The sequence below is a fragment of the Macrobrachium nipponense genome, chromosome 17 (genome assembly GCF_015104395.2).
Source record: "Macrobrachium nipponense isolate FS-2020 chromosome 17, ASM1510439v2, whole genome shotgun sequence".
In the NCBI taxonomy this organism is placed as follows: Eukaryota; Metazoa; Arthropoda; class Malacostraca; order Decapoda; family Palaemonidae; genus Macrobrachium; species Macrobrachium nipponense.
In genome coordinates, this window is record NC_087210.1 from 85,027,989 (window position 1) to 85,039,124 (window position 11,136).

The window sequence follows — 11,136 nt, forward strand, 5'->3', positions numbered from 1 at the left end:
CTCTCTCTCTCTCTCTCTCATCTTTTCGTAGGGAGGGATGATAGCCTTGCTCCTAAGCACCTCGAGAAAGCAGGCGCCAGCTCCTTCTAAGGGAACCTCTCTCTCTCTCTCTCTCTCTCTCTCTCTCTCTCTCTCTCTCTCTCTCTCTAAAAACAAATAAAGAGATAGCTTAAAATGTAAGCGATTAATAAAAGTCGCAGAAGTTGGTACCTCTCTCTCTCTCTCTCTCTCTAAAACGAACTAACAGTTGGCTTAACGATTAAATACCATCTTAGCACAAGCGGCAATTTCTGCTACTCTCTCTCTCTCTCTCTCTCTCTCTCTCTCTCTCTCTATGTACATTGTATCTACCTGCTAATCTTGTAAGCTTTCTTGACAATCAGTAATTCGGGCGAAGTTACAAAAGCATATTATTTAAGGCTCATGCAAACAGAACCGTTTAGAGACAAAGGCAGACTTAGAGAAAAGTAAAATGTCTTGAATAGCTAAGAAGCCCCGGCATTTCTTGATGTTAAGCAGCAACAACCTATGTAGCAGATCATTTGCTCTCTTCGAAATTCCTTAATGAGCGCTACGTCTGAAATTAAACATGATTGTCTGCACTAAAAGATTAATGACATAAGCTGCAAAAAAAAAAAAAAAAAAAAAAAAAAAAAAAAACAAAAAAAAAAAAAAAAAAAAAAAAAAAAGTGTTCTTCTCTGGGTAGGCCAGGTAGAATTGTTTACATTATAATGGCTTGTTTACTGTAGTGATGGGATGTTAATATTTCTTAGTTATTTCTAATTTTCATAAATAATTACGAAAGAAGAGTGGCATTTTTCTCTGGCTCAGTCCCATTATACGTCCAAAAAAAGTATATCTTAGTTTAACCAAACCACTGAGCTGACTAACAGCTCTCCTAAGGCTGGCCCGAAGGATTAGATATTTTTACGTGGCTAGGAACCAATCGGTTACCTAGCAACGGGGCTCATTGTGGGATCCGAACCACTTTATATCGAGAAATTAATTTATAATCACCAGATACAAATTTCCAGATTCCACGTTGGTAGAGCGGGAAATCGAACTCAGGATTACCGAATCGGTAGGCAAGCACGTAAACCACTTGTCCAACGAGGAACTTATGCGTCCAAAACGAGGTTATTTTTCGACCTTATTCGTGAATATTGAGTCTCATGGCGCTTGGCTAAAAAGTGAAATTCCTTATAAACTCGAAGCCTTATAGCTGGAAAATCCCCTCATCTCTTACAATCCAATAAATGAAATACTCCTCTTAACTGTGGAACTGTCTGTCTCCCTAAAAGGATGTTGGTCAATTGAAACCGTAAGAGTTCAAGCGAAGATGCAACGTATTAATATCCTGCAACAATTCTCCTTGTACTTTACTTACATTTTATCTATCTATTTATTCATTTGTTGAATTTGTTTTTATTCCAAGTAACTGGTCTCATCTTTACAGTACTTCCTATCATCTTCTGCAACTTCTTTCAAATGAACGCCATATTCTTTGGAAGCTTGAATTTCAAGTCACTGGCCCCCGTTGGCTTATTCCATATGAACAGAGATCATCTTCTAAATAACAACAATAATAAATAATGATTGTATGAAAGGCTGATCAATTTTATTTAGGTTACCCCTTCAAAAAAATTTGGAGCTCTATTTTCTATAAAGCATGACGCATTACGAAAGTAATGCATTACGCAGTGGAGGCGGCAACAGAAATGTGTCTTATTCCTTACAAAAAACAAACGAAGCCATAAATTATTTTTTCTGAGTATTTATATTCAAAACATCTCCAAAAATATTCTAAAAGGACATTAAGCAAAAATTAACAAAATGAATTAGTTAAAAAATTAATTAATAAAAAAAATACACACAAACACACACACGCGCGCGCGCGCGCGCGCGCGCAATAGGACGTGGCCTGTATATAAAACCAGAGTCTCAAAGGATCTAATTTGTGCAGGGAAGAACTTGGCATACTACGGTGTCAGAAGAGCGTTGTATCAGCGCTCTAGTGAAAGCAACAAATATCCAGATGGAAACACATTTAAAGCACATATAGCAAAGCAAGATGGAACAAAATCGAAAGAATTTTGTTATTGGAATATAAAAATTTATGCCAAATGCCAAGATCTGCGACCTATGACGTCAATCAGCGCTGAAAATGATGTTGCAACAAAATGATAGATAGATAAACTATACTATTTAGGCCGAATGCCAAACGCTGGGAACCACGAGGTCATTCACCGCTGAAAGGAAAATTGAGAGCAAGAGGTTCAAAAGGTGTAACATGTAAACCTCACAGCTGCACCGTGAAACATTGTAAGAAGAGGGTGGAAAGAAAGATGAAGGGAAGAACATGAATAAAGGTACAGTAAAAATAATGAAAAGGGTTGCAGCTAGGGGCATAAGGAAGGGACGCTGCAAAGAGCTTTAAGCAATGCCTACAGTGCACTGCGTGAGGTGCACTGAGGGTACTCTAAGCTTCCTATTTTGCTCCTTGTACCTCTTCAACAAATTCTGGAAACCGATGTACACACCGAAAAATTCTGGCCTCGTATCTATCAGATTCCTAGAACACTCAGTAAATAACACGTTTTTCCTTTCGATATTATTATTTATTAGTATTATCATTCTGAAGATGAACCCTATTCATCTGGAACACGCCCAACACCCGGGCCATCGACTTGAAATTCAAGCTTCCAAAGAATATTATGGTGTTCATTTGGAAGAAGTTACAAGAGGTAATGGGAAATATAGAAAGAAGATATCAGTTATTATAAAAGAAAAAAATGAGTTTACGAATGAATAAATAAATAGATAAAATATAAGAAAAATACAAGTTGCCACGAATCAAACGTTCTCTCTCTCTCTCTCTCTCTCTCTCTCTCTCTCTCTCTCTCTCTCTCTCCAACATCGAAAATTTCCTTCTATTATTGTCGGGTGCGTGTACCGCCATCATAAAGCTGCTGTTACCTCTTTTAACTATATTTCAGACGTCTTTAAGGAAGTAATATTACGCAATAAGCCTATTTTCATTTACGGGGATTTTAATGATGATCTGTTAAAAAAGGAGAACAAACTGGGTAAGCTAATTAAAAACTTAAGATTTGACCAGATTGTAGATAAACCCACACGAATCACTTCTACCTCAGCATCCCTTATCGATCTAGTCATTACAAATGCTAAATATATAATGACAAAATCAGAGGTAACCCCTAGCTCAATAGCAGATCACGAGAATATTTTAACTTTGCTGAACGTTCGTAAACCGAAAAGGCAAACTATTTTTAAAACTTTTAGGTGCTTGAAAAATTACTCTCAAGAAACTCTTTGCTCTCTACTTATGAATAATGTTCACATATTGAATCAAATTTTAAGTACCGATAACGTAAGTAAGCAAGTAGAAATTTTAACCAATGTTTTCACATCCTGTGTAGATATGTGCGCACCTGTGGTTACTAGAGAAGTAACTCGTCCCCCTGCCCCTTGGATTTCTGATACTATAAAAGATACGATAATGGTAAGAGATAACGTGAAAAAAAAACTAAAAAATCAAAGAGAAAATATTCAGCTTAGAGAAACTCAAAAGGAACTGAAGAAAAAGGTAAACTCGATGTTAACTGATAGTAGAAAGCAGTACTACAAACAAGAATTTAAAAATGCTAAAGGTGACATGGCTGCTACGTGGAAGATTACTAATAATATGCTTCTCAATGAAATAAACAGCGATACGAATAAGCTGAATTGTGATACCAAAGATGATTTGCAACGTAAAGCTGAAGAGTTTAACGAATTCTTTGCAGAAGTGGGGAGAAAGACCTTTGAAAAAAACACAGGAAGAACTGCATAACCGCATGCCTTTGGAAACAGACCCTATTATCCCTCACAGTAGAGTCGATAGTTTTAAACCAGGGCCAGTGGACTGTAACACAGTAATCTTAGTCATTAAAGATTTGAAAGAAACTAACGCCTTTGGATCTGATGGTATTTGTTTACGTTTCATTAGAGATGGTTTATATGTTATTGCTTTTTACCTTACGATAATTATCAATACATCAGTTGTTACATATTCATATCCAGACATATGGAAAATTCCCCATGTCATTCCGCTCTTCAAAAGCGGGGGTGCCGACCGATATCTCTAATTACCGTCCCATTTCCTTGCTACCTGTTCTATCGAAAGTACTTGAAAAAATTATTGCAAATCAGTTAACTGAATTTTTAGAAGAAAATAAACTAATCTCTTTAAGCCAACTTGGATTCCGACCAAAATTGCCTACTGAAACAGCCCTGTTAAAATTATCTGACAAGATTTATGAAAATGTAGACAACAAAAAAGTGTCCTTGCTTTTATTACTAGATTTATCTAAGGCTTTTGATAGCGTGAATCATGCCATATTATTGGAGAAATGTACGTTGATGAATATTGATCAGAGCTGGTTTAAGAGCTACCTTGAGAATAGGGTTCAGTCCGTCAGGCTAAATGGTACTGTATCATCGAAGAAAAATATTCAATTCGGAGTACCTCAGGGATCAATTCTCGGCCCTATACTTTTCATGGTATATGTTAATGATCTCGTGAGATCAACACCTGGCTCTTTTATAGTTCAATATGCTGATGACACGCAAATACTAATAGAAGGTGACATTAAGGATATAGCCGACATGATTTGTAAGGCAGAAGACATTCTAAACAGAGCTAAAGATTACTTTTTGAGAAATGGCTTACTTCTAAATGAGAAAAAGACAGTTTATCATTATTGGATCCAGGCAATATGTGTCAGATATTGGAGATGAGGTACAGATAAATTTTAATGGAAATATAATTAAGCCAATGACGAATGTGAAAAATTTAGGTGTTCATTTCGATCGGTACATGAACTTTGTCTGTCACATAGACGAAATGTATAAAAAGGTAATGGGTACTCTTATATACTTAATTAGACTAAAAGATCATTTTGAGTCAAGTGCTCGCAAGATAGTCGTCCAGTCACTAGCTTTAAGTTTTATAAAATATTGCTTAAAAGTTTGGGGATGTACTAACAAATCACAGCTACAAAGAGTACAAAAGCTGCAGAACTTTGCAGCAAGAGTGGCTGTTGGCAACGTTAGAAAGTTTGAACATGTAACTCCACATTTAAGGGAATTGGAATGGTTGAAAATAAGAGACCAGTATACTCTTGACATGTGCACTATGGTATATAAAGCTTTAAATAATAAAATTCCAGATTGGTTATACAGTTTCCCACCAGTATCTTTATTCAGTAATGTCACTACACGCCAAAGGGATGATTTGTATGTTGCAAGACATAAAACTAGTATTGGCTCACGGCAAATCAGAGTCCGAGGTCCAGTGCTGTATAATGAACAGCCACGTGAAATAAAAGAAGCTGGCTCTGTGTCTATTTTCAAGTCAAAACTAAGGAGTTTACTTTTAACAGAATCTTAATTGTTCTTTTAATTACTTGGTACTTTGTTCTTAGATTTTAATCTGGCTTATTTTTATATCTTTTACTAACTGATACTACATTGTAATTTTTAAATCCAAGTATCCTAATTCAAAATGGGTTCTGAGTCTGTACATATTTGTTAAGACTTATTTATTGAAAATTTTATGACTATCTGATTTTTACTACATATCCAATGTTTTTAGAACTGTCTTCTTCTTTTTTGTATTGTCTGTACGTATTTTTATATACTTATTTATTGATAATTTATGACTATTGGATTTCTATTTGAAGCTCATTTTACCTATGACTGTCTACTTTTATGCATAGTTTCAAATAGTTTCCTATGGTATTTATATTATTGCTATTTTTACTGATTTTGATATTCTTAACCTATACCAAGTTTTATGTAAGAGTTAAATTCAAAATGTTTTATACTGATATGGCTACTTATGTAGAATACCCAATGTACAATTGGAAATAAAGGATTATTATTATTATTATTATTACTCTCTCTCTCTCTCTCTCTCTCTCTCTCTCTCGTGTTAATCGCATTCGATGACGAACAAGACGTACATAATAGCAAGGGAATAATAATGATGATAATAATAGTTATGCCACGAATCGTACCTTCTCTCTCTCTCTGTCTCTCTCTCTCTGTCTGTCTGTCTCTCTCTCTCTCTCTCTCTCTCTCTCTGTCTCTCTCTCTCTCTCGTGGGAAAACAACTCGATACAGATCTAAAACACAGGCACCGTTAACTTTACTCCAGCATAACCCAAATAGAGTTCCAAATGAAAATGATGTATATCACGGTTAATTTCAAATTAACCACACTCGCTCTCGCTCGGGCAATTACGCGCCGATCTTGCGATGTTTTTGCATACAAAGACACGTGGGAACCAACAGCGTGACGGCGCAAGTAAATCTTAATTAAAGTCGGAATAATGATTTGTTTGTTTGAGTTTTTGTTATTCATGGGATTAGTTCAGTCGTCATTTAAGCGGGAGAATGATATTTTCGTGACTCATTTTTCCCGGTTACTTAAGACAAAAGTTGGGATCATACTCGTGTCTCATTTTTCCCGGTTACTTAGGACAAGAGTTGGGATTAAGCGTAAAAGTGTCTGATCGGTGGAATCATGTGAAATATTGAAAAAAGGCGTCGAAGTTTCTTCGGCGCAGTCGAGTTTTCCTTACAGCGTATAATGCTGTGTGAAACTCTAGGCGCGGGGCATGAAACTTTCAGCTACGGCCCGGTGGTGGCCTGTGTTGTTGGCATTTAAAGCAGTGCTAGATGCACGACCATGGCTAACCTAAACCTTAATAAGGTATGTTTGATGATTGGAGGGTGGATGGTCAACATACCAATTTGCAGCCTTCTAGACTCGGTAGTTTTTTAAGATCTGAGGGCGGACGGAAAAAGTGCGGACGGACGGACAGACAAAATGCCATCTCAATAGTTTTCTTTCACAGAAAACTAAGAAGTTTGAAACTTTGAGGAAATATCTCACCGTATCAGGCTGTCTCTTGGAGGAGAGGCCGCGAAACTCTTTTCATGATAGATCGATTGATTTATGGCCACCAAAACTAGCGTCACATGTAAAGGTTTTTCCATGATAACACATTCCGGCTACTTGAAGCCAACGTTGGAGGAAGCCAAAAATAACGTGACAAGATTACTATCTTGGAAGCAAATACTATTGTGAGGTGGGTGTGAGGTGGGCAGCGACTAAGAAAATGCACATATGCTTATGGCAGAGGCAAGATACACAATGCGTACGTACATTAGAAGTAAAAATATGGGGGAACTAAGAAAATGCATAAATGAACTCCATATTTTCTATTTTCTAGAAGCTAGAACTCCAAGTCAATGTCACCTGTAGGCTTCATTCATATGACTAAGGGTTTAAATTCTGAATAATAATAATAATAATAATAATAATAATAATAATAATAATAATAATAATAATAATAATAATAATAATTCTTTGGCTTCATACTTCACACTTCGAGGAAGAACATTGGGATTCAACAACCTTAGGATTTTCCACCAGTCTTTCGTTCCCACGTTCATTATTATTACTTCCTCGCGGAGTATTCGTGCAGGGAAATGTTTCTCTCTTCCAGTTTTTATTTTCTCACTCTCTTTTCGCGTTCCCTCTTTATCTGTCTTTGTTTCTGAGTTCCGTCTGTATCGCTTCCTGGTCGACTATTTGTGTTTTTACCAAACAAACAAAAACAAACAAAGTTCTTTGACAAAAGACCGTGCTTAACTTAAACAGAGGGTCACGGGAAATGTTATCTGGAAACCTAGCGAATGGACCCCTAGGAAAAATAAACTTTCATTGCAGATGCATTGAAGGATAGAGAATGTGCTAGAGGCCTTAGTAATGGATACCTTTCTTATCTAGAGATTCTAGAGATCAGTTCTCAGCTAGAGAATTGGTCTCTAGAATTTTGGTGAGCTGGGTTCTAGAAGCATAGGGGAGGGAGGATTAGGGGAGGGAGGGTGGATGCGCCTGGGAAAAATATCGAAGTGGTGCATTAGAACCTTTAAGGTTAGAGATTATTATATTTTTTTTTTTACTGGGAATGTGTATCAAGAAGTAAAAATAAGATAAAAATTTACTTTACAAAACATAATAAATTATAAACACACCCCACTACAAGGGTCAAAGTCATCACTATAATGATAACGGATCAGTATCGAACTTGATAAAAAAGAAAAAAAAAACATAAAATGGAGAATCAATTTCTTTAATAAATCCACATACGGTGTGTCGACACAGACAGGGAGCATGACGCTCGAAAACTGTATGCGGATTCCTTCAATATATGTTTTCCAATGCGTGCCTTTTTTTTTTTTATTACTATCACTATAATCTGAAATAAGCAACCTGACTATATTCCGGATTATTCATTATGGTTCGTTGGTGTTCAACCCACTTACTTCGTATTAAGGGCGAACACTACTAAACTGCGAAGGACAAATATAGCAAATCCATCTTGCCAAATACACTAATAAATGATGGTATGATAAAGAGTGTCTTTTCAAAATCAGAGGTGAATTCTGAGTACTACAGTCATTGCGAAAGATAAGTGGGCTCCTGCCAGGCGTCAAGAAGCGAGAAGATACGCCCATACGCCCATAATTATGTACTACTGGAAAATTATATTTTACGGTAAAAATCCACTGAAAATTCGCAGTATCTTGTGGGAATATAAAACAAAAACTTTTGGGCATATGTGCTTATATGTATATGTATACGCACATCTATACTTTTCGAAGATTTTTTACAAGTGGATACCAACGAATTACATCCAGAGGGAACATTTTCAAACTAGGCCTACATAAGCCTCCGTGATATAAAAAAAAAGTTTCCAGGAATATTTTTCAGATGATCGAAGTCTGGGAAATTTTCGTACATCATACAATATCTATAGCATGATCACGAATGAACGAAACTGACCATAAAGAGAATAAGATCAAGGAGGATAAATAAAACGTTACGAAACTTACATATTTCCTCAACAGGCCATGAATATGGAATTATGACATCAACTGATATAAACAAAACCTGAATAAATGATCTAACTTTACACATACATGGTTGATCCTATTGTGATTGAAGAACACGATATTTCATAAACTACCCTCCTCAAGGTTACTTGTCGAGAGCAACTTAAGTTTCTACATCTACGCATCAACGTACTTTGAATTGTAATCAAAATAATCGTATCAACATGGCTTACGTAGGACTACATAAACAAAGGAATAAGAGAAAATGCTAGTTCCTAACCTAGCAACCCTTCCTTAAGAGGAAATGTAGAATAAATGGTGGTTTGATAAACCGAAAAACAACAGGCCTGCTATCCCTCCAATATGAGAATATGTAAACATGATTTAGGCAATCAAGAATCATTTTCTCAAGACAGCTTTGGACCGTCAAATGGTTCCAGAACGTAAGGGGTTACACCTCCCCGCCCTCCCCTCCCCCCCACAAAACAAAATATGGTTCCAGGTCAGTAGGGTCAAATTAATAGAAAAGAATCATAATTGGAAGCTAACCATATAAAGCCGAATTTAAAGGCTCGTAAAAGCTGAAAATGAAGATGTCCGAAAGACGAGAGATACTCGCCTTACCGTGTCGCCCATCAGTTGACCTTGTGCCTGCGAGTGCTTTTGTTCAGAAAGCAACTCGCACAGCAAATCTAGGGGTAGACTGGGGTGAGAGCGCTCATGCACGCACGTAAATCATCAAGACCACAGAAAAAGAAGGAACAAACTACACAGACGGCGTAGAGAAAAACGCCGGGAACCACCGGCTCGGAAAGCGATCACCTCGATAGTGTCAGCACCAAAACGAACGAATCAATTAGGTTGAAAAATCGAGGCGTAAAAAGTTATATTCAGAAAACAAAAATAGGAACTGTATTCTAAAGGAATGAGTACGATTGCGCGTGCGCACTTCATTTTACAAATATCTCTTATTATGACACATCCATTCCATAAAGGGCGGCGCCCAGAAACGTGGGCGTAGCGAGAAATAGCTTCAGAACGGTATAACCCCCACCCCAACCCCCCACCAACGGCCATTACCAATATCCTAACTTTGTTCCTCCTCCTCCTCCTCCGCCTCCTCCTCCTCCTCCTACCCTATACCTATTATTAGGTGGGTGGTGGGGGAAGAAGGAGGGGGAGGAGGGGGGTGAGTCCGCTTTGCAACCCAAGGGCGGTTCCTTTAAGGATACTGACCAGGATGTTCTCCAAAGGCGTCGGGTGGGGGCGGGAAAGACGCCTAAAAGGAGATGGACTATTTTAGTTGCGTCAAAGTACATTTGGGCGGCAGAAGAATTCGGTTCTGTTTGTGGTTAGGAAAAGATTAAAATAAATGCTTTTGAATTCTTATTTACATGGGTGTGTGAAATGATATATATATATATATATATTATATATATATATATATATATATCATATATATATATATATATATATATATATATATACTATATCTAATGTAGCACGAAGGAATACGTACTTGACAATATCCTTTAATCCACGGTAGAAAGGTAAGTGAAACAGGGACTTGAAAATGTAGAATATACTACGAAAGCATTTGTTCAGGTCCTTGTCTCACCTTTCTACCGTTGATTTAAGGATATATATATATATATATATATATATATATATATATATATATATATATATATATATATATATAACTTTATACTTTTCACACATGAACGCTGAAACCAGCGCAAATTAACACGCACATAAAAACCTACATACGTTTGTGCATTCACGAACTGTCACATTTCAGTAGTACAAAAACAAAATCATGCACACGCAACTCTACCAAAACCCCATATTTTGCTTGTGATTTCGATTTATAAAAAAAACAAATAAAGACCAACTAACAAAAGTCAAGACCCTCCACAAAAAATATGAAAGAAAAATCCTTTGAATACCAGCAGAGAGAGCGAGAGTGTACCCACGCCCATTGCAGTATGAGTGTGACCTCTGAGTGTCGTAGGTGAACCTGAGTGTGGGTGAGGAAAGATGATGGGTAAGATGAGCATAAGATGAGACGACCGGGGGCTGAGTTTAAGGACGCGAAGAGCATTATTCCTCGAGGGCAAGGCGGACGCCTACTTCGAGGAAGAGCTTATATGGCCTTAACAGGT